General features: G+C 38.6%; 1 protein-coding gene across 2 annotated transcripts in view; it reads left to right on the top strand.

The window, feature by feature from the left end:
• Nucleotides 1-21,394, top strand: part of Mctp1 (multiple C2 domains, transmembrane 1) — a 517,439-nt gene that overhangs the window by 142,860 nt on the left and 353,185 nt on the right. The window contains exon 1 of one of the 2 annotated variants that reach the window (XM_013513041.1): nt 4,972-5,060. The exons of the other annotated variant lie outside the window; for it this stretch is intronic. The gene's annotated coding sequence lies outside the window, so the exon portion shown is untranslated. Of the gene's footprint in view, nt 1-4,971; nt 5,061-21,394 lie in introns of those variants that run through there. 2 annotated transcript variants of the gene reach the window in all.

Here is a 21,394-nt window from a genome sequence, read left to right on the forward strand (position 1 = left end):
ATACTAAATGGTGAATTCACCCCTAATAAGAGGTGAAGATGTCCCAGTGACATCTTCAATGAGAGAGGCTTACATGTACTTCACATGCAAAAAGGGGGATATTTTTTTTTTACAAAACTTAGAATGGTGTCATCTCTCAAAGAAAAAATACTTTGTGTCTGAAGCATATATTGTGGATCCTCAATGAAATCTCAATGAAATCTAAATTAGACAACCTGCGTTGAGTCTAGCGTCATAAATCTTGTTTACAGGGTTTTATTTTTTAAAATCAAACCCTTTCCATATTATGTTCTGTTAACTCAATTTTCAGTTACAAAATATTTTCATTTTATTTTTGAATTTTGCATAGTAATGAATTGAGCTAGGCACAATGGCACACACACATAATTCCAGCTACTTCGCAGGCTGAGAATAAAAGTTCACAAGCTCAAGGCCAGCCTTGATAACTCATAGAGACCATGCCTCAAATAAAATGAAAAGAAGTGGGGATATAGCTCAGTGATAGAGCACTTGCCTAGCATCATGAATCCCTAGTTCAAACTCCAGTACTGAAGTCATTCAACAAACCAACCAACCAACCAACCAACCAAATTTGAACTGTGGTAGTTTAAATAAATGACAATTTGTTCAATCTCAATTTAGAATTCTAAGTGAAAGTAAAAACATTTCAAGCTTACCTCCAATCACTTCTTTCTTTTAGACTAGGCTACAGTGTCGTGGATTTAGCTAACATTTAAAACTACAACATTGTGGTTTTCAGATGCCACTGGAAGGTGTAGATGAAGAAACACTGGGGAAAAGTTTAAGCACAATGTTTAAGAAGTTGATTAACTCTGTATACTTTTAAAATGCTAGTGTTTAGATCTTTGTTCTAGGTAATTTGAGAATCATCCTCTAGCATAGTTGAGAGAAAAGTCGAGTTATTAGGAAAGTGTCCAAGGGACTTCCACTATAGATACTTGTTATATAAGGTACAAAATAACCTCCTCACCTGTACTGGCATCTGGATGCAAGCTTGTTTGCCACAAGGTACATGTGAGTCCTGTGGGTAGTGTTCTATGGTGTGAATGTTCTATTATAACATGTTTAAATGCAAGTTTCTACATACATGGCCTTATATTATATACCAGAGTACAGGAAAGACCACAATAATTCAGATGTGGATACTTGCTCAGAGCTGTGGTTATTAATGTGGACAGGCAATGTATGAATAGTTAGCAAAACAAGGTAGGGAGTAATCAGTGCCATAAAGATACATAGAAACATTACATCCAACAGGGAAGAATAAGGTAAGATTATGAAGAATATATTCCTATAAAATACCAGGAGAAAATAAATTAGTTATTTGTCTCCATTGCTGGAAAAAGTGAATTTCACTGACTTTCCATGTTCAACTCAATTGAAATACACCCTCTTCCAAAAATACTGATTGTGTGTGTGTGTGTGTGTGTGTGTGTGTGTGTGTGTGTGGTTTAAGTGAAAGACCTGTCTATACTAAACTTTTTTTGGGTAATCTGATCTTGTTATTTGATGAGTATAACACAAATTGAAAGTGGGTTAAATTGCTTACAGGCTTGAGAATGTGAGCTATGTTGGCAATGTTTGAGATTTAACAATCCTGGCTAAGCTGGAGATATACGATCATGTGAAGTATGAGAACCTCAGACTCGGTCATTCTATCTGCCACAGGCTGTGATTTTAAAAAAGGGCATAAAACAAAAACTTTACGGACTCATTTCTCATTTCAAGCGTTTTGTTTGTTTTTGTGCAGTACTGGGATTGAACTTCGCACCTAACTACACATCTGGCTCTTTTAAATTTTGAGACAGTATCTTGCTAAATTGCTAAGTTGCCCAGGCTGGGCTCAAATTTTATAACCCTCTTGCTTCCATCTCCACGGGTGCTGGGGTTACAGGCCTGTGCCACCATGCCTGGGTGAGCCTTTCTTCTTCAACCTTTTCACAGCACTGAAGGAAACATACCTTCAGGATCTTATTTCACCAGTCCTGAATTGGGAAATAGATCATCTCTTGCTTGTTTTCTTTTTAGTAAGGCACTATTTTCACTAAGTACCATATAAACAGATACAAAACATTTCCGTTAGAATTTCTCTTGTCATTTAAGCCAATATTTATTTACTATAGATTTATACCTTTTTTTTTAATTAAAAAGGAAGCACAGCTTTACTTTTAGTCAGAACTTGGGCACATTTTAGGGCTTTGTTTATTGCAGATTGTAAAGTGTCTCCAAAAGACCTTTAGACTAGGACCCAGGGATTGTTGCTTTCTTTTTTCCCCTTGCAAAATCATAAGTCTTTTCACGTGGAGCTAACCATTGGGAAAGAGAGGTTGTTTTGCTGACATCTTAAGATAAAGAGCCCCAAGGAAACACCTTTGAATTTCATAGACTTAAAGAATTGTGATTTATGGTAGAAATCGAAAGTTAGGTACAACTGCAGTAGTTTTATCATCTGCGGTATTGGTAGAATATAAAGTCTTTTTAAGTGCTCAGTTTGACCATAAGCACTCCTGAATTTTGGTTGCGCTAGTTATACCCTAGCTTGTGACTATGATCTTGGGAGAATGATAAACAGAAGAGAAATTTAGTGATAAAAATGATGTATTTGTCCCCATTTATTGACTGGTATCGCCATCTGGATATGAAGAACACTTTGCCCCTGGATGTACCTAATAAAGTCAGTGTGTTAACTGAGGTTTTGCTAATGTCTCTAGAACTCCAAAATGTCAATGGCTTACACAGTAGGAGATTATTTTTCATATAACATCCAATATGTTTCTTTGTATATTGGAATTGTGCCATTTGCTAAGGGTCTTGGAATCTTGAGTTGCTAGGCAGAAAGAAAGACAGGATAGGAAAGTCACTGTCTCTTCTCATCCATTTTTCCTGTTAGGGGCACAGCTTTTGCCCTTAAGTTCCACTAATGAGAACCAACTAGAAACAAGAGTTGCTCAAAAGTGTCAGAAATGGGTAGCTGCTTTCCAGCAAAACATTAAGAAAACAGCAACAAAAAAAGAGAGAAAGAATAAAAGAAAGAAAAACAGGGTAGGTTTGCAGGATTTACACAATCTGTATTTTGGCAAGGGGGTCCATAAATTCTATTAATGGGGTCAGCTTTCTGCTCACTTGAAGATGGCCACACCAGGTCAGAAAGAATACCATGAAAAATCCAGTTGTAATTTGTTTCTCAAAGTTGAGGTGCTTCAGGGAAAATAGTTCATGGTTACCCCCTGGATATTTATAAATTCCTGGAGAGAAATAAGTAGGCTAGATGGGTAGTAAATATCAGTCTACTACACATTAGTTATTTTACTTGTTACAGGCATGGTCTAAGAATGGCTCTGTTAGGTGATTCTTCAGATCCAGAAAACCTACCTACTCTTTGTTTTTAAATTTTGCATATCCCTTCCAAAAGGAAATGGGGATTTATGCAAAAGTATTCCTGACTTATTTTGCTTGTCTGCAAACATTTGAGCTGATGAAGTATTAATACAAGGAAATTGTCTTCTGACAAAGGGATTAACCTACAGCAGGCTGTAATGACTAAGAACTGTTGGCCTCAGAGACTTATGGTAGGTGGATACAAAATAGCTCCCTCATTATACCAGTAAGTTGTCCTCTGATGTGATTTTTCTGCCTCTATGTAACTCTAGGCAAATCTTCACCATCTTCAGCTGAAAAATTAGACTTGAACTTGATTATCCAGCTTTGGCTCTTTCTGGTAATGAAAATTTTATCAACCTATAATTAAAAGGACAGACTCAGATTCTAAAGAGTTCATTATATAAAGAGTAGCATGAGGGGGTTAGGAATAAAGCAAATTGCCAACAAGAAAAAGTATGTTCTTGCTGAGCAGTAAATTCCTATCTTCCAAGAATTTATATTCAGAGAAAAGATACTTAAAGTTTAAATAAATCTGTGTATGATCTTGCAATTATCTGCCAGGGATTTTTAGAATTTTTATATTGACTAGTTTATAGTGTTATCTTCACATCAATACTTTGCCTCACTATTGCTTAAATGGTGTATTTTCCTGTAATAGGAAATAGAGGAATTTCTCTTGGTGTTAAGGGAAAATCTTAGTGGTCAAGGCTGTGCCAAATATGAAGTCCTTGAGCTCTGGATGGTCTGTAAGAGCAGCTGAGCTCATTGAAGAAAACTTCATTGGCCTCAGTCTAAATGTGTGTCAGTAAGTCAAGACTCTTGGTAAAGCTGTAAGTGATTACGCCCTTCTCAGGTGCCCCAAGACTGGGTGTGGACCATTTGTACGTTGAAAACAATTTTACTTCTATTGAGTACCACTTTTATTTTGTGATTTCTTCAAGTAGCATATTCAGTATTGCTTGAATAAAAATATAGCTGTTGTGTACACTAGATAATGAACAGTAGGTAGTTACCTATTATTATTACTGATTAATGTATTTTTCCAGGATCTTCATCCTTTCAGAGCTGTGTTGAGTCTTTTGGAATTTTCTTTTGAACCAATGCTAACACCTGTTTAAAATATTTATTAGCATTCACTGGGTGTGATGGACCTTCTTATGGGTATTGCTTGATATTATGACATGTAGGTACCAGTATCAGATGGTGTAAAAGGGAAAGGTATCTGGCTATGGCTGATTTCCCAATCGTTAGCAAAACTTGCTTCCTTTTATGATGGTTGGAATGTATGTTACAAAACTGATTTGATTTGAGAGTGCTTATTGATCTGAAGACTTGAAATCTGTTTAGATCTCTCCTATTCCACTGTAATATTCCATTCCCTCAGCTTTGAGGGTACTTCTTTTAAAATATATTACTGGCTTGAGTGTGAGCCCGTAACACATTAAGCTGATTATTAATCATTAACGCCCTGCTGAGAATTACTGTGCGTGGAGGCTCTGTGATACGGGGGCTTGTGAAGGCTTGGGACCCCACAGGAAGGAGCTGCCCTGACTCAGGAGCTGCCCTGACTCCTCTTCGTGAGCTGGCGGCTCTCCCAGCTGTACCTGGAACAAAGAACCCTTCAGGGAAAGTAACAACATCTCTTGAGTGCAGCTCAGGTAAGCCTGGGTCTTCTTACTAGGAAGAAGGTGGGCAAACAAAAATAAACCTTGGTATGTGGAAATAAAGAGAAATGCAGAGCACAGATTTCTTAACCATAGTACACATTGCTATTGGTGTGGCTGGTTCCTCCACCTTGACTTAACAATGTTATTGTTAAGTTATTGTTAACTTATTGTTAAGTTAAGTCCCCATTCCCTTTTGATGCAGCTATGTCATATTGCCTTTTTCAAATGGTAAGATGAAATAGAGTGAAAGCTGAAATTTTCCTAGCCGTATACCACCATATACCACCTTGAAAAATAAGTTTTCAAACCATACACCAGTGTAAGATTCCACTCTGCTTAAGATTTGTAAATGAATGGTCAATACTTGGATAAAAGAAGGGCAATCCCTGTAGAATTTCCAGAACTTTACAGATAAATGGGGATTGCAGGTGCATGGCACCTGATGAGTGATATACAGAACTGAGAGGCTCAGAAAAGTGGGAGTTGCAGCGAACTTGGCTTCTTGTAGTACTTGACAGCCTTGGCATTCCTATCAGATTTATTTCTGTAAAAGTTCTACAGTATGCTAATTCTTATTTTACCTTTTTGCTATGATCTATTTAAAAAACTTTTGTAATCAAGTATTACTTTTATTTATAAATGGTGAATGATACTAATGTGAGATTTGGGGAAATGTCTCTTTTGATTCATCTAGTTTTGTGAAGGGTGTTGCTATGTAATTCATCTATTTTTTAAACTTCAGATCCTTGATTTGCTCTTTTTTATTCTCTTAGCTTATTAGCACATGTGTGTCTTATACAGTGTTTGCATTCCTTGTAGGAAGCTGATGCCTGTATGTAACTTATCTTAATTCCTTTTTTTTTTTTTTTTTTTAGTTTTTCTCCGATACCAGGAACCGAACTCATGACCTTGCGCTTGCCAGGCAGGCGCTTTTGCCGCTGAGCTAAATCCCCAGCCCTTATCTTAATTCCTTTCATCCCCTTTCCCTTAAGCAAATGCCCTGAAGTATTTCAGTACTGTGTCTCCCAAGGTACTTCGTACCATGAGCTGAATAAATCTATGTTCATTTAAAAAATAGCCTCTTTAATCATATATTTTGAGACTGAAAATGAGTAGTGATGAATGGTATCACAGTAAATTATTCAAAATACAAAAATATCTAAATGAACTACTAAATTATTGAGTTCCCATGTTTCATATTCTCTCTGGGTTCATTTTCTTAACCTCCATCATAGTTATTTCTTAACTAAATCTAGCGTTAATTTTTCGGCATTGTTTTTTTTCAGTGCAGTAGGCTTTGAATAATATATTTGCTATTGTGTTCTAGATATATCCTGCATCTCACTGAGAAGCTTCATAAAGACAATTTTATTCTTTGCTTATTAGTCTGTGAAAGCATTCTGCCAGGTTTATGTTTTTTTAAAAATGCATATTACTTGGCTACTATTACCTTTTCTTGCCCTTCAGAATAACTGCTCAGGTCCATTGAAATGGGTCAGTACAGACATCAATGAAGCATGATTTCAAAATGGCATATGAGCAGTTAAGCTCTAAGTTTACAGCCAAGCACAGTACTCTGAAGCTATCAGATACTGTTTTATTCATACTTGTAACCCCACAACCTACTGTGATGTTTTGCCCTCAGTAGGTCCTCAGTTTATGTCTGTTGAATTGAAGTGAATCAAAATACAGGCAAGTTTGTGAGGATTCTCTGGTTTTCAAGTAACAGAAAAGCCAGCAGAAACTAGCTCGAGAAAATCAGGAATTTTTTGACTCAATAGCTGAGAGAGTCCAGGGATAGATATGGCACCGGGGTCAGCAGGATTCAAGGGTCTCCCCCTCGTTGTCAGGACACTGTGCTTCTTCTCTTCTCTTGCTGCTCTGGAATCTTCTTCTGAGCTCATGTCCTTTCTGTAACTGGAGACAAAGAAGACCACTGGGAGCCCCAAACTTCTGTTACCCTAACAGCTGGGCTTCTCCAGAAGAGAAGGATCCTGCAGATGGCTTCACCCAAAGTCCCCATCTGACCTTTGATGCCTCAGTGGGCTGGTTCAGGTGACCTCACATTCCTGAACCCATAACTTTGTATGAAAGAGAAATGATTTCTGGCCATACCTGTATTAGAAACAGCCCGCCTGTGGTCAGTTCTGCCCAAATCATGTGCTCCTTGAGTGGGGAGTGCTAGTTCTCCAGAACAGCGCTAATGGATAGTCACTACCTTCGGGAAATGTGACAAAATAAGGACTGGCAGTAGTTGACATCAGATGATAAATGTAAAATGGACTGTAAATTTGAAATGAGGTTAACCTCCTTCCCTGGGGCTATTTGCTCCTTGAGTAACAGGTTCAAGGCTCCATTTGGATGGTGTATGTGATATGAATCTGTCATGTGCATATGATAGATTTACACATGTACACAGGCACCTACAGTCAAACAGTATTAATAATAGCTAACTTACCCCGAGATCTCTCTATTTGGTTTAGGAAACCATGATAGCACTCTTAATCTCATGGTGGTCACGTATATAATGTAGTGATTAAGTGCACACTCTAAAACTAGACTGCCTGGGCTCAGTTCCCAGCTCTACAGTTTACTAAATGACTGCTAAAGTACCTTCCATTCAGTGAGATTAACCTAAGAGTGAGAATTACACAAAATATATATTTTGGAAATTTATAGCACCCTTTGGGGATTAATACACTTAACAAAGTTAGAGCCTTTATGAGCCAGTCATTTTCTAAAAAGCCTATCAGCTAGCAACCAGGTTTTATCACTTCAATATGAAGGACATTTCAAATCCAAACCAGAATAGCCTCAGCTGGCAATAGAGAAAGGTTGTTATATTTCACTTCCGGGATTTGGGGTGGATTGCCTGTAAATATGAGTGTTGATGATTTAATTCTTTTGAACCCAGGTTATAAAGTATTTTGATTAATTGTATTGCTCCTTTTGCAGTTGGTACTTAGAGAGTTCATGTTGGTAATCACAGGCAGTAGATGTAGGAATAAAAATGGAACTCTGATGAGGTGGAGAGGTTTTTAGAATGGAGTCAGATACAGAGAAATGAGAAATCACAGAAATGGACAGAGACTTGGTTGCACTGTATTCAGTGCATTGCTCATACTGTACCGTTTAAAACTTTGTGTTTAGCTTTCCTGTCCCTCTCTGTCTCCCAGAATCCGTACTTCCAGTGCACTACCCTAGAACTTGATCCTTTTGCCTGTTACAGTATGGAATATTTAGTTGTAGACGTTTGCTTCTAAGATTGTCTTATCGAGTAGCCTAGAGACCCTCTGAGAGCAGGGCCTGGATCTTATTACTTGGAGTTTCCAGGGCTGGAGAAGTGCTGATCTAAGAAGGCACTCAAAAATCATTGCTGAATGCATGAAATGGTCTCATCTCATCCCTACATAAATAGCATGTATTTTGACTTTCCAAGAGAACTGTACCACGTGTTTATTCCAAATGAGAGGTAGCAATAGCTCCCTGATGCCCTTGGAATGAACCTTGAACTCTTAATTGCATATGAGGTCCTTTGTGGCTGGATGGCACTATTCCCCTTGCCTTTTTGATCATAGCTCTGTCCCTTGCACATAATATTTGCAGGCTCCTATATGTTCTGTGCAGTTTCACACCCCTCCTATCTTAATTACTGCTACTTCTGCTTACAATTTTATTCACTTTTTGAAGTAATGAACTACTCAATTTGTTTCAGAAACATGCAATATACAAATTCAGGTAAAGAATTTTTTCTTTCCAAGATTTACATATATATTTCTACTGCTCTATGATCTGATTAGGACTTACTTTCTATTTCATTGAAATGTTTTAAATCTAAAGAAATATATGCTTATGGTAACAAGGCAATAAAACCAAAACAATAGCTTTTCAGAAGTGTATATTATCTGGTGACAGACAGTATGCCAGGACTTTCCATAGGTTATTTTATTTATTCTTCAGAGTAACCCTCTGGGCTAAGGACTATGTATAGTCTGTTTTGCTGATAATTAAGCTAAGACAGAAAAGTGAAGTATTTGCTGAGATTAACATAGCTAGTAATTAAATGAGCTCCTAGAAGCCAATCTTCTCTTCCCCTAAAGCAGCCCTGTTTGATTTGAAGCCTTCCCACATCTTCTATGTCTGTGTAGTACATGTGTACCCACACTTCAACCTACAAGACTTTGTCTCATTGTTTTTGCTTGGATTGATTGATTGATTGATTGATTGACTAATTTTACTGGGGATTGACCTGGGGCCTTTACACTGAGCTACACCCCCAGCCCTTTTTTATGTTTTATTTTTGAGACATGGTCTCTCTTAAGTCACTAAGTTGCCAGCCAGCACTTGAACTTGCAAACCTCCTGCCTTAGAATGTTGGGATTACAGGCAGGGACTGCCACATGCTATTTTTGTTCAGTTTACTCTGCCAGCACATCACCTTCTGAAGACCTTCCGCTGGTGCTTTCACTTACCGTGAGCTCTGGACATCTCTCTGAGTTCCCTAAATTTACCACTTTTTTGAATTGTTACCATGTTTTACATAAATATCCCGTGACTGTTTCTTTTGCCAACCCCAGAGCTCCATGACGACAAGGACCACGTCTATTATTGAGTGTTTAGTACAGCAGTGGCACAAAATGGGCATTAGAGTGGACCATCTAACCTATTCAACATATTCATCCAACTTTTGATGTGTACCTTTCAAGTACTTAGTGCTGTGGTCGTCGCTAGGGACAGTGTTGTATCTGTTTGCTTTTGCTGCAGAATAAACCACCCCTAAATTTTGTGGCTTAACATAACATTTATTTCACCCCTAATGCAAGTGGGCATTTTGGCTGTGCTGAGCTGAGCTTGTCTTCTGGTGTTGGCTTGGTTTCCTCCTGCATCTGCAGTTTGCTGTTGGTAGGCTGGGGGTGATAGACTGGACTGGCTGAGCTGTTGTCTTCATCATAGTGGTCTGTCTGTCTGTCTATCTGTCTGTCTATCAGTCACTGAGCCTCTCATGCTGCCTTTGGCTACCTTGGGCAATTCACACAAGCAGGTCTACAAGAGCTTGAAAGCCTCTTGAAGCTGCACTTGGAATTAAAACACCATTCCTTTAGATGCATGCCATCATACAAAATAGATGGCAAGGCTGGCCTTGGGGAAATAAAGGGGGGAAATAAAGAAATAAAGAAATAAAGAGGGGAAATAAAGTCTACTTCTTAGAAGGAGGAGCTGCAGAGACACATTCTTTTGCATGTGAATGCAAGGAGGAGTAAGGGACCATGGCCATGTCTACATTTTACAAGTGGTGAGGAAAGAACAATCTGTGCCTGAAAAGAACATATGCTGTAGTTGTGGAACACTGTATTATTTTAAGGTCACAAAGAACAGCTATACCCTCCACCAATCACCTGATTGTAGAAACTGCCAAAGCTATTGATTTAGTGTTTGACAGGAGTTCCATAGTATAAGCGTTCTGCAGGCTGGTAAATAATTCAGGATCTCCATTTCCTCCTCTCTGTTGAAGCTGCAGCCAGCAGCAGGAAGTCCCCACAGCAGGAAGTAACCCTGGGAGCTGCAGGAAGAGGGGTTAACTACTACCCCAGCCAGCTTCAGCCTGACTCTAGATTCTTTCTCTGCCAGGTGCACTTTGCTCAGCACACCTTGCCTGGGGCACACTCTCTGCCTGCGCTCCAGCAAGGAGCAATCTGGTTGGCTGGAGTATTGGTGGGGCACGTAGAGATTTGCTCACATCCTTGGTTCTGGTTTAGAATCCCCACTTGGTGATTGGACACAAACATAAGTACAGGAACTTTATTTTGGCTCAGGGAGAAGACTGTTTATGTGTGAACTGCTCTCAACCCAACTGAACCAAAAGAAACAAGATGTTTTCCCCTCTGTGCCTGCTATTCTGTGTCTTAGATATAGAACTCAAGTGTATTGGGATCTGACTTCCTGTTTACTTCTTTTTAACTTTCTGTTTTAAGTTTTTTAAAAAAATTTGAAGTCTGTCATTCCTCCTGTGTTCATTAACTGAAATTCTTTTGCAAAATGAGAGCTTTTCTCTACCTGCCTTCTGTTCCTCTCTCAAATACCCTTGGGGTATTATAAACTCAAATACCCTTGGGGTATTTAAACATAGTTTGGTTGTGCTTCTTAGTTTCTTTCCAGTATGACTCTGTTCAAGTTGGATCATGCATTTGTACGTCATGACCTAATAATATCAACTCATGAACCATTGCTCACTGGAATATAAAGTCTAAATTCATTTTGTGCTTTACCTGTGTCAGAGCTGGTGTCGCACATTTACTTAGGAATACCTGGCTCCTTTTGGTGGAAATATTTGGAATCAGTATTTCCTCCATGTAGCTATGTGAACTGCTTGACAAACTGTTAGTTTAATTATATTTGTATTCCATTTTAGTCCTTGCTCTTTTTCATTGCTTGGTTGGTTTTGTTTTCCTTTCACCCCTAATGAGTTGATTTGATGGTTTGAATTGATCTGATGGTTTCACTTCTGGAATGTGTGATGATGAAACGAGAACATCTCTAGCTGTCAGACAATTCTGTCTTTCGGTGTGTTGATGATGAAAGTCTTGGGACAGACCACTCAGAAGTGGAAGTATCAGGAATAATGCAGTTACTTTTATGAAAGCAGAGGACCAAGTCTCTAGGACCCAAACCCACAGGAAAAAAAAATCAGGAATAAATGATTTAGTCTCAAATGGGTTAAGAAGATACTTAGTTACTTTTCTCTCATTGCTGAGACAAAATATCTGACATCCAAAGTTAAGGATGGAAAAGTTTGTTAAGCTCACAGTTTGGAGAGGTTTCAGTCCATAATCAGCTGGCTGCAGGGCAGGGTGGCACATGGCAGAGAGGTAACAGTTCATGGTGGCAGAAGCCAGCCAAAGCAAGAAAAACAAAAGGAAGGAGCAAGCTTCATTTCCTCCCTTATATTGTATGCAGGCTACCCACCCTAGGGCATGTGCCTCACTCTGTTATGGTTGTGTCTGGATGTCCCCTATAAGCCTCATGCAATCATGGGGCGGGGCTTCTGGAGTTTACTATTGATTCATGATCCAGTGTTGGGATTATGAGTGTGAGTGGTACACCCGCCTTAGGGCTGGTAGTTTGTGTACAGTGTAAGGAAGTGAAAGAAGCTTGCTCTCCCTGGATGCTTCTCCCCTTTTGTTCTTGTTGCTTTTGTTGTCTTCTGCCACCCTGAACTGTTGCCCCTGCTGCCTTGGAGCCAACCAAGTATGGACTGAAACCTCTACAAACTGTGAGCTAAATAAACCTTTCTTTCCTTAATTTTGGGCGTTGGATATTTTGTCTCAGCAATGAGAGAAAATAACCAAAAGTAACCAAGACACACTCACATCCTCAGTCCCAGCATTACACAATGAACCAGTCACAAACTAGATTCAGCCTCCTTGAAAAAGCCCACCCCCTATGACCGCATGAAGCTTTGGAGGGACAACCAGACACAAACCATAACAGAAGGTAAAAGTTCAAAGTAAATGTAGATGAATATTTAGCTGGCATAGCTGTATAAATACCACAAAATGTTGAAGAATTATTAATACCATACATAAGTGCAAAAATTAAATATCTTTGCATATCAGAAACACTAAAAATTGAAAGAGAAATGACAAGGTTATCTACACGTTAAAGATTAATATTCTAACATGTAAAAGTTGACATTGTTTGCTGATATAATTAATGAGAAAAGCTGCTAAAATGATTTACCATTGTGGTAAAACACCACATTTTTGTGTTGGAACAATTACAATGCATAGTGCATTTACACACCACAAAAATACAAAAACACAATGGAATCACACCAAATTATGTACCTTGAGCTCTTATTGAAACTACTTAGAAAAATGATTTAAAATATATAGAACTACATGGTATATAAAATATATAGATAGATAGATAGATTTAGGCATTTCAGAATGGTATAATATTCATTGATGTGTTGGGGAGTTATTCTGAAAGTTTAACTTATTCTTTCTTTGATCCATTCCATATTCATAAGGCAGCTTGATACAATTAAAATCCTGTCCTTTCTAAGAAAATGTATTTTAAGCCTTTTACGGTATTTAGCTTTTGTTCCTGAAATTCAGCTTCCATTTATTTCATGTACCTCTGTAAGATACTAAAAGCTTTTCTGCTTCAGAAAGTGAAAGAATTGGAACTTCTTCCATTTATGGAAATGGAAAATCTTTTTAAGTAGACCCATATTCTTCAGCAAATCTTGATGCAATCCTTCCTTTTCCCTTCCTTTTGCTTTTTTTTTTCTGTTGTTTCACGTGGACACTGATTCATTTCTTTTTCTTCACTACATGTAAGATTCCCAGCAAAGTTTACCCTATAATCAAGACACTTGGAACGATCTCTGTTGTTATTTACTAAAGATATATTGCTTTATTCCTTTTGTGGATATACAAATATATCAAACATAGAATTTCCTTTCTCTCTGCCTGAAAATGAAAGTTTTTGAGTTTTTTTTCACCACATATAATGAAGTCATTCATATCCTTTGATGACCCCTATTAAGAAGATGTTGAAATGCCCCCTCCTCCAATCAAATATTTGCCAGAAGAAGCCCCAGTCTTCCACAGTGAGGATATTGAATATTCTGTGCATTTTCCTAATTTTGTTTTGCTGAGGATGTGACACTTTTCAATGAGTCTCTTTCCACAAAATCAGGAGTGTGAGAAATACTACATCTTTTAATTAGCTTTAAATCAGCTTAGTTCTCACTCCAAGTCTCTTTGCAGGGCACCTAAGGTCCCACCTGCTTATGAGCCTTCCTCATGGAGGTCGCCTCTTGGGGCAAGGAACCCACAGACCTTTTCTCATTCCCCTCTATTCCCCCTTGTTTCAGGTCTAGTGTCTCCACTATTCCATATTTCTTTACCTGATATAACAATTAATTTGCTCAAAGACTTTAGGTTTAGCTAATGTCAAATAAAACCATTGACTTCAGACTCATCCGCCTTCAGCCTTGCCAAAATCTGATGTATAATGAGGCCTGATTAAAAAATATGGCATCACAGCATTTAAAAAATATATTGCAATAAAAGATATATTATTAATCCGCCCCCAAATGTCCCTTGCTTCAAACGTACTTACCCCTTATTCCTGCAGCTTTCCGAAGCAATTCTGGAAATCCTCCTTCTGCATGTCTTTATTACACTGCCCTGGCTGCCTTGATGTCCAGAATCAATTCAATATGCAGCCTGTATTTATTTATTTATTTAAATTTTAAAGAAAAGAAGAATAAATAATAAAAGCAATGGTATAAAATTTCAAAACAAGATTGTAGGAGAGCAACAATGTTCAGTACATTGCGCATTGTTATCTTCAAAGTAGCTGCTCATAATACAAGATATAGGCGTGAAGCTGGGGATGTAGCTCCATGGTACAAGCACCTGCCTGGCAAATGCAAAGTCCTGAGTTTGATTCCTTGTACCAAAAAAAAAAAAAAAAAAGATATAGGCATGAAAAACCAATCAAGCAATATAGGCATATATCCTTTCAATGAGCTAAGGGCAATTAGTAGTATACCTTTCTTAGCTATCGTGTGTGTGTGTGTGTGTGTGTGTGTGTGTGTGTGTATGTTTTTTCCTTTTTCCTACCTTCTTTTCTCCAAGGAAAGAGAAACCGGAATGGGGGGAAATGTGGTCTTTTTCACTTTGGGGAAAAACCAGAAGTTTCCTGGTGCTAGATACAGTGAATAAGATGGGTGGGGACACACTGCCGTGCTTTTGAAAACCTGCTTTTCTATTGGATGGGACTGAGAGGCACCATTTACCATATGTATGATCACATCTCATAAAGATACTCATGAATGAGGAGTTCCAGAACTGCATCTTAAAGTGGCAAGAATAATGGGATAAGTGTGTTTGAAACAAGAGGGAGGATTTTGAGGGGCATCAGTGGTGATGTGTCTTTCACTGTAATACTTTAAAACAAATTTAAACATCCACTATGTTTCAGTCACATCTCATATACACAGAATGGAGACAAAGCCTCAATTTTGAGTCAGTTATTATAGCACAATTTTAATTGGTTTTTGTAGTATAAAAGTTATCACAACACAAGAGACAGAGTACTGTGTCCTGCTGTTAAGCAGCCTAAAAAGAAAAATATCTTCCCACAGGTAGCACTATAAAGTTAAACGTTGCTTGGATGCCATTATTTTCACAATTCTCTGAGTTTCTCCTGCTCTACAAATAAACCAAGCCCCAGTGACCACTGACACTGCTGCTCTGTTCCTCACCGTGTGATCTTTTCCTTCTAACATGGCTCTTTGTTCTTCCAGTGTGTGGAAAAAGTTTGCTGAAACAACCAAACCCTTGAGAACCTCTGTATGCTGAGCACCTTAAATTCCTTAGAGGAAATAGCTATTATAAAAATATAATACAAGCAACAGAAGAGAAAATTGTCCACCTTGGCTAGAAGTAATTATTAAGAACCCACCAAGCTAAACAAAAATGAAAAAGAAAGTGGAGACTTTGGAGGTAGCTATGTACTACAACCATAATCAAGGTATATTTAGGAAAAAATATAGAGTATATTAACAGAAAAATTTGAAATTTTCAGAAATTGGAATAACTAGTATTATTCTCAAGATATTGGGAATTCCATGTAATACTATACTTATACATGATCTAGAAGAACTATGTTTATATTTATAGTTCAGTGTTTACCAAAATCAAGTTATTAATGTTTAGGCAGAACAGTATGTCATCTACCTGTGAAGAAATATATGGTGATTTTTCACAATATATTTCTTTAGTCATAAGTTATTTTCATCAGGGATGTTTTTCAATTTGTAAGTACAAAGTAGTTTGGCATTGAAAATTTGAAAAAAATTCCCTAGATTCTTTAAAGGGAAATCTGCAGAATTGGTAATTCAGTTCCACAGAATCCACTTCTTAGGATTCATGATTCCATTATAGTGCACACCCAAATTTTAGGAGCAAAATATTTTATAATTGGCTTATTCAGTAAATGTTTAATGCTACTATAATATTAACAAATAATTTATGACTTCAGTATGTGCTTAGAGTCTCATCATTTTAAACAGGAAAAGAGGAAGGTCTAGAAAATGACTTGAACAAATTTATTTTCTAAAATTCATGAGGAATGAGGAAAAATAGAAGACAGCTGACCAGTAGAGCAGTAGGAAAGTTATCTTTATTGTTATATAATGTCTTGCCCCAAGCTTAGTGGATTAAGACAACATCAGTAATTTTTTTATTCTTCAGTGTGTATCTTAGTCACTTTCTCATCACTGGGATAAAGCAACCAATGCTCACAAATTAAAGGAGGAGACATTTATCTGGTCCATGGATTCAGTTCATGGTTGTCAGGCTTCAAGGAACCAGCATGGAAGAGGGACATGGCAGGGGAAAAGTTGCTCAACACACACAGCCAGGAGGAAGCAAAGACAGTAGCCAGGGACAGTATACACCTTTCCAGATCATAGCCCCTGTGATCCACCTCCTAGCAGCCTCACCTCCTAACACCACATTTAGCTCCTGAATTCATCCGTGGATAAATGCATGGGCTTATCATACTCACATAATCTAATCATCTGCTAAAGACACGAGACTTTGAGGACACCTTTAGATCTCATCCATAAGAGTGTGCAATTTCGGCAGGGCTTGGCAATGGTATCTAATCTCTGCTTCATGCGTCAGGACTCAGTTGAGGACTAGAGGATCCTTTTCAAATATGGTTCCTTTGAGCACCTGACAAGTTAGTGCTGACTGTTGGCTTGGAGCTTAGGTAGGACTGTAGACTGGGGGTTTAGGTTGCTCTTTAGGTGGGCTTCTTCAGCTTTTTGCAGAATGGTGGCTGGATCCTAAGAGAAGCTCTCAGAAGAATTGCGTGAATGCTGTGCCAACTTTTATGCTCTAGGCTTCACTTCCACTGTAGTCACCATTCTGTCAAGCTTCAGAAAAAAGGAACCTTGGATATCCAATCATCCACTTATAGCCAAGTACTTATCATTTAAGATCCAAGGGAAGATAAATTTTCTTGGGTACAGTTTTTGAACTGTGAACTGAAAAGATATATATGGCCACTATCACCCACAAATTCCAGCTTTCAATGACAAGACAGACATTGGGAAGCTACTGTGGACACATACACCAAAGGCAAGGGGACAACAGGCACACGTAAATCACTGCCCACGGCAGTAATAGAAACCACCCACGCTCTCGTCACCAGCTTCTGTGGTAGTATTTTGTCCTTCTGGTGGGAATATTCCTTTGCCACCCCAGCTTCCACTCTCTGCGATCTGTCCTTTTAGTCGACCTTTATCTTTCATTAAAAACAAACAGACAGAACACCACATTTTCAGTGGAAAATGTTTGTATATTGTACGTGGAATGTCAGGTGTCTAAAGTCCGTTTTCCATTTTATACCATCCTCATCTCTTTTAGTACAAATTAGTGGTTCCTGTACTAGGATAATTCTCTCAGATACTTGTTGAGTTTTTCTGTGAATCCACGTCAACTCAAATCCTCAAGATTAGTCTGTTCTATTTTCGGGTCCCTGTGAGATGCCTTGAGATAAATCCTTACCATATTGTACTTAGAAACCTACTTATTTAATGGAGAGAATTGTGAAGCATTCTTTTAAGATTCTTGGAGAGACCTTGTCAATCTTAAGAGACATTGCCTTAATATTTCTAAAGCCTTAATGAAAGGTCTTATAATTTCACCCTGAATTATTGGATTCCTTAGAGCAAAGCAATTTCTTAAGTTGAAAATGACTTGCAGGGTAGAGAGAATGAGAAGTAGAAATAGGTATTTGCTTTTTAATCTACCAAGTCCTAACTCCTTTATCGATAATAGTTTGTTGCTTAGCTCATAAACTTCCTATTTTATTTTATTTTATTTCATTTATTTTTACACTACTGGAGATTGAGCCCAAGGCCTTTGCACTGAGATATATCACCATGTTTTTTCAAATTTTTTTTTTTTAATTTTGAGGCAGGGTCTCACTAAGTTGCTAAGTTACCCAGGTGGAGCTCAAGTTTGCAGTCTTCCTGCCTCAGCCTGGGATTACAGGTTGCCCCTAAACCCAGATCCTTTCCTTTGCATTTTATTATTGGCAAATAAAATAAAGTTAAACAAAAAAAAATACACAAAGGTATCCTCAGCTGCATCACCAGATTCAGTAGGTCCGTTTCTACCAACAATGAGTATTGCTAGACTTTCTGCACCTACAAGAGAAGGGACCCTCCTCTTGCAGTTTCTAGCAACAATTTTCTTACTGTCTCTGAGCCTCCTTGAAGCCTGTAGGTAACTCTTGCTAACCTCTTTTGCTGACACCTTCCTGGTAGGCCTTTCGGCTTTCCCTTGCTGCGTGTCCCAAACTTAATGACACAAGTCATTTAGGTTTCTGTTACAGTCAAACCTACCTTCTGTTTCAGTTACCATTGTTGTGTAGCAAAGAACCTGTAATGAAGCAACTCGATACCACCATCTAGTTTGCTCTTGACCTGGGGGTCTGGAATATATGAATGATTTTCCAGGAAAATCCTACTCTGGTGTCCTTCGTGCAGTTGCATTTCAGTGGAGCCTGCTGCAAGCAACCGTGGGAGAACCCGGATACGCTCAGGACTGGCTGGGGAGTCTTGCTCTTACTGTGGTCTCCGAGACCCTCCTGGACAGACTGGGCTTCCTTCCAGCAAGAAAGCCCCCAGGAAGTTGGGTAGCAGAGTTCAGAAGAGGCTGTGCCACTGAGTAAGGTGTAACTGCGGAGCCTTGTAGCGTCTCGCCTTGGGGGTACACAGCACCACTTTTGTCATATTTTATTGGTAAAAAACAGTCACAAAAACCAACAGTTTCAAAGGAAGAGGACACAGAGCTGCACCTTTTGGGGAGTGTCAGAAACAGTTTCAGAGATGCTCTAAAAATTTCCACAAAACATGACCCGCATCATTCTCGTAAGAAGTTACATGTCGGGAATACTGTGAAGGGGGAAAGCAAGGTATGGAAAGGGAGGTACATATGTCATCGACAGCCAGCCTCATGCTCATAGTTATTGGCAGGTCATAGTGAGAAGAGAGTCCTGCATGAATTCTGGGAGTCTGGTCTGAGCAACAGCCTCTTTCAGACAAGGAAGGAGGCAGCAAGGCAGGTGAGTTTGAGGTAGAGAGGAAGAGTATGAAGTGTCGTGGCGGTGAAAAATATAATTTCAAACAAGGCCTGTTTGAGATGCCTGGAATATTTCCAGATAGAGGTATCTGGACAGGAGCTTAATTTGTGTATTGATCGTCTTTGAATTCCTAGTGGCTGTAGGAGAGAGTTCGATGACTTTGTTAATTTACATATATAGTTAATTTATATGTAGAGTTATATATGTATATATTATTTTATATAATTGCATTATATATAATATATAACATATACTTCAGGGTCTGAGTGAAAGACTGAGATGTGGGGCAACTTTCATAGGAGCAGTACTTAGTATCATGGACCTAGATAAGATTACTGTACTTGATAAGAATGTAAAGCAGATGTCATCATACAGGGCTCCCAGGCTGAATGTGGGTAGCCAAAACATTATGGCAGTATTTTTAAAAATACTTTATGTGGGTCTTCAGCAATTAGAAAGTCTGACCATGTTGGGCGTACAGTTCTTTTCTGCAACACTGACTGGAGCAGAGCAGCATCAGTGCCTTCGATAGGCGATCAGCTGGCCCCGGGTGCGCCCATCTGCCGAACAGCTGGTTGACCTCATGGAGCTTTCCAACAAGACCAGCAGGAACAGAGTCTAGAGAAGAAACATTTAAGGGGCAGGAGAAAAGTAGTGAAGAGGATTGAGAAGAAAATGCGAGAGAATTACTTAGGAGTGTGTACAAAATACAACCAATTTGGTAATAGAACTAGTATCTTTTTTTAAAAGAGAAAATGAGGTACCGGCTAAAAAGACAATTTATAAATTTTTAAAATTTTCTAAAGTTTCTCACCTCAAAGTTGAGTGATTCAATGTTAGACATAATAATTTTTGTTTGTTTGTTTGTTTTTCTCCGGTACCGGGAACCGAACTCACGACCTTGCGCTTGCCAGGCAAGCGCTTTGCCGCTGAGCTAAATTCCCAGCCTCTAGACATAATAATGTTGACAGCAGTAACAAGTACAAGGTATGGAACTGGCAAAGACATAGTGTATTTCTGGGAAATGAGAAAAGGACTGTACTTGTTCCCATACTGCTCAATTTCCCAGTTAGATCCATTAAAGGATTTTCTCTTAACCTTCCTGTAATATCTCCTTAAACATATTCTTTAAAACTTCTGACACTTTTTAATTTAGAGAAGCGTGGAAGGAAGAATGGGAACAGCTGAGAGAATGAGAGAGACAGATAAAAATGAAAATAGATGGAGCTGCACAGGAAGGGGTTGGGGCTGGGGCCGTGTTGAACATCTGTGAAGTCTCAGACTAGGAAAATCTGATTGCTGGGGGAGTGAGCTATGTTTTCAGAAACAGATCATGTAAACTGTGTTGCGCGGAAAGATTGGACTGCTGGTGGAGGATCAAGGGCTGAAGGAAAGTAGTACAGGTTCTGCCGTTATTATTCAAAGCCAGCTCATCAGGAGCTAGTTCTGTGGCATGCTGCCTTGCCCCTCCAGTGGTAGACGGATTGTGAACTGAATCAAATGGGAGGGAACAAAACAGAAGGAGAACTTCAGAGAAGAGAGCTTCAGACTCAGGTTTGGGTTCTGTTTTTAGACCCTGACTGAGCAGATCTGGATTGTTGAGTGGTAGGGGAACCACTAAGTCCTTTCCTCACTGTTTGAACAGAAGAGCTTCTTTCACATTTACAATGAGTCAGAAGGTGTTATTTTTATCAAATCAATTCCAAAGTATTATTCATAATAAAAGTCAAGAATTTATGGATCTCAAAGTTTCACTTTAGGTATAACAGAAAGTTCAGTTTCAAGTAGGAGGTATGCACAGCTACTTCTTTATGTTCAATGCATTTTCATTCTGAGATTAAACTTGCTCAACTTCTAGAAGAAATAACTTGCAACTTAAACTGGACTATTTGCTTCATTTTAGAGTTCCCAGACTTTACCTCTCAGGATTTATGAATGCAGAAATGGAAAAAAAAGCTCCATTTATTCTTCCTGCACTAGTGAGAGGGTGAAAGTTGCAGACTTAAATATGTCATCCTCTTGGACTTATCTCCTAAACATAATTGTCTTCCGGCCTGTAGTATTTTATTGTGGTTTCTTGCTCCACAGCTATCAAATCCAGAAGAGGGATTGTAGTTCTTCTAATTGGCGTGTAATAAGGAGAAATGATA

This window comes from Chinchilla lanigera, unplaced genomic scaffold (assembly GCF_000276665.1).
Source record: "Chinchilla lanigera isolate Chin_1 unplaced genomic scaffold, ChiLan1.0 scaffold00017, whole genome shotgun sequence".
NCBI lineage: Eukaryota > Metazoa > Chordata > Mammalia > Rodentia > Chinchillidae > Chinchilla > Chinchilla lanigera.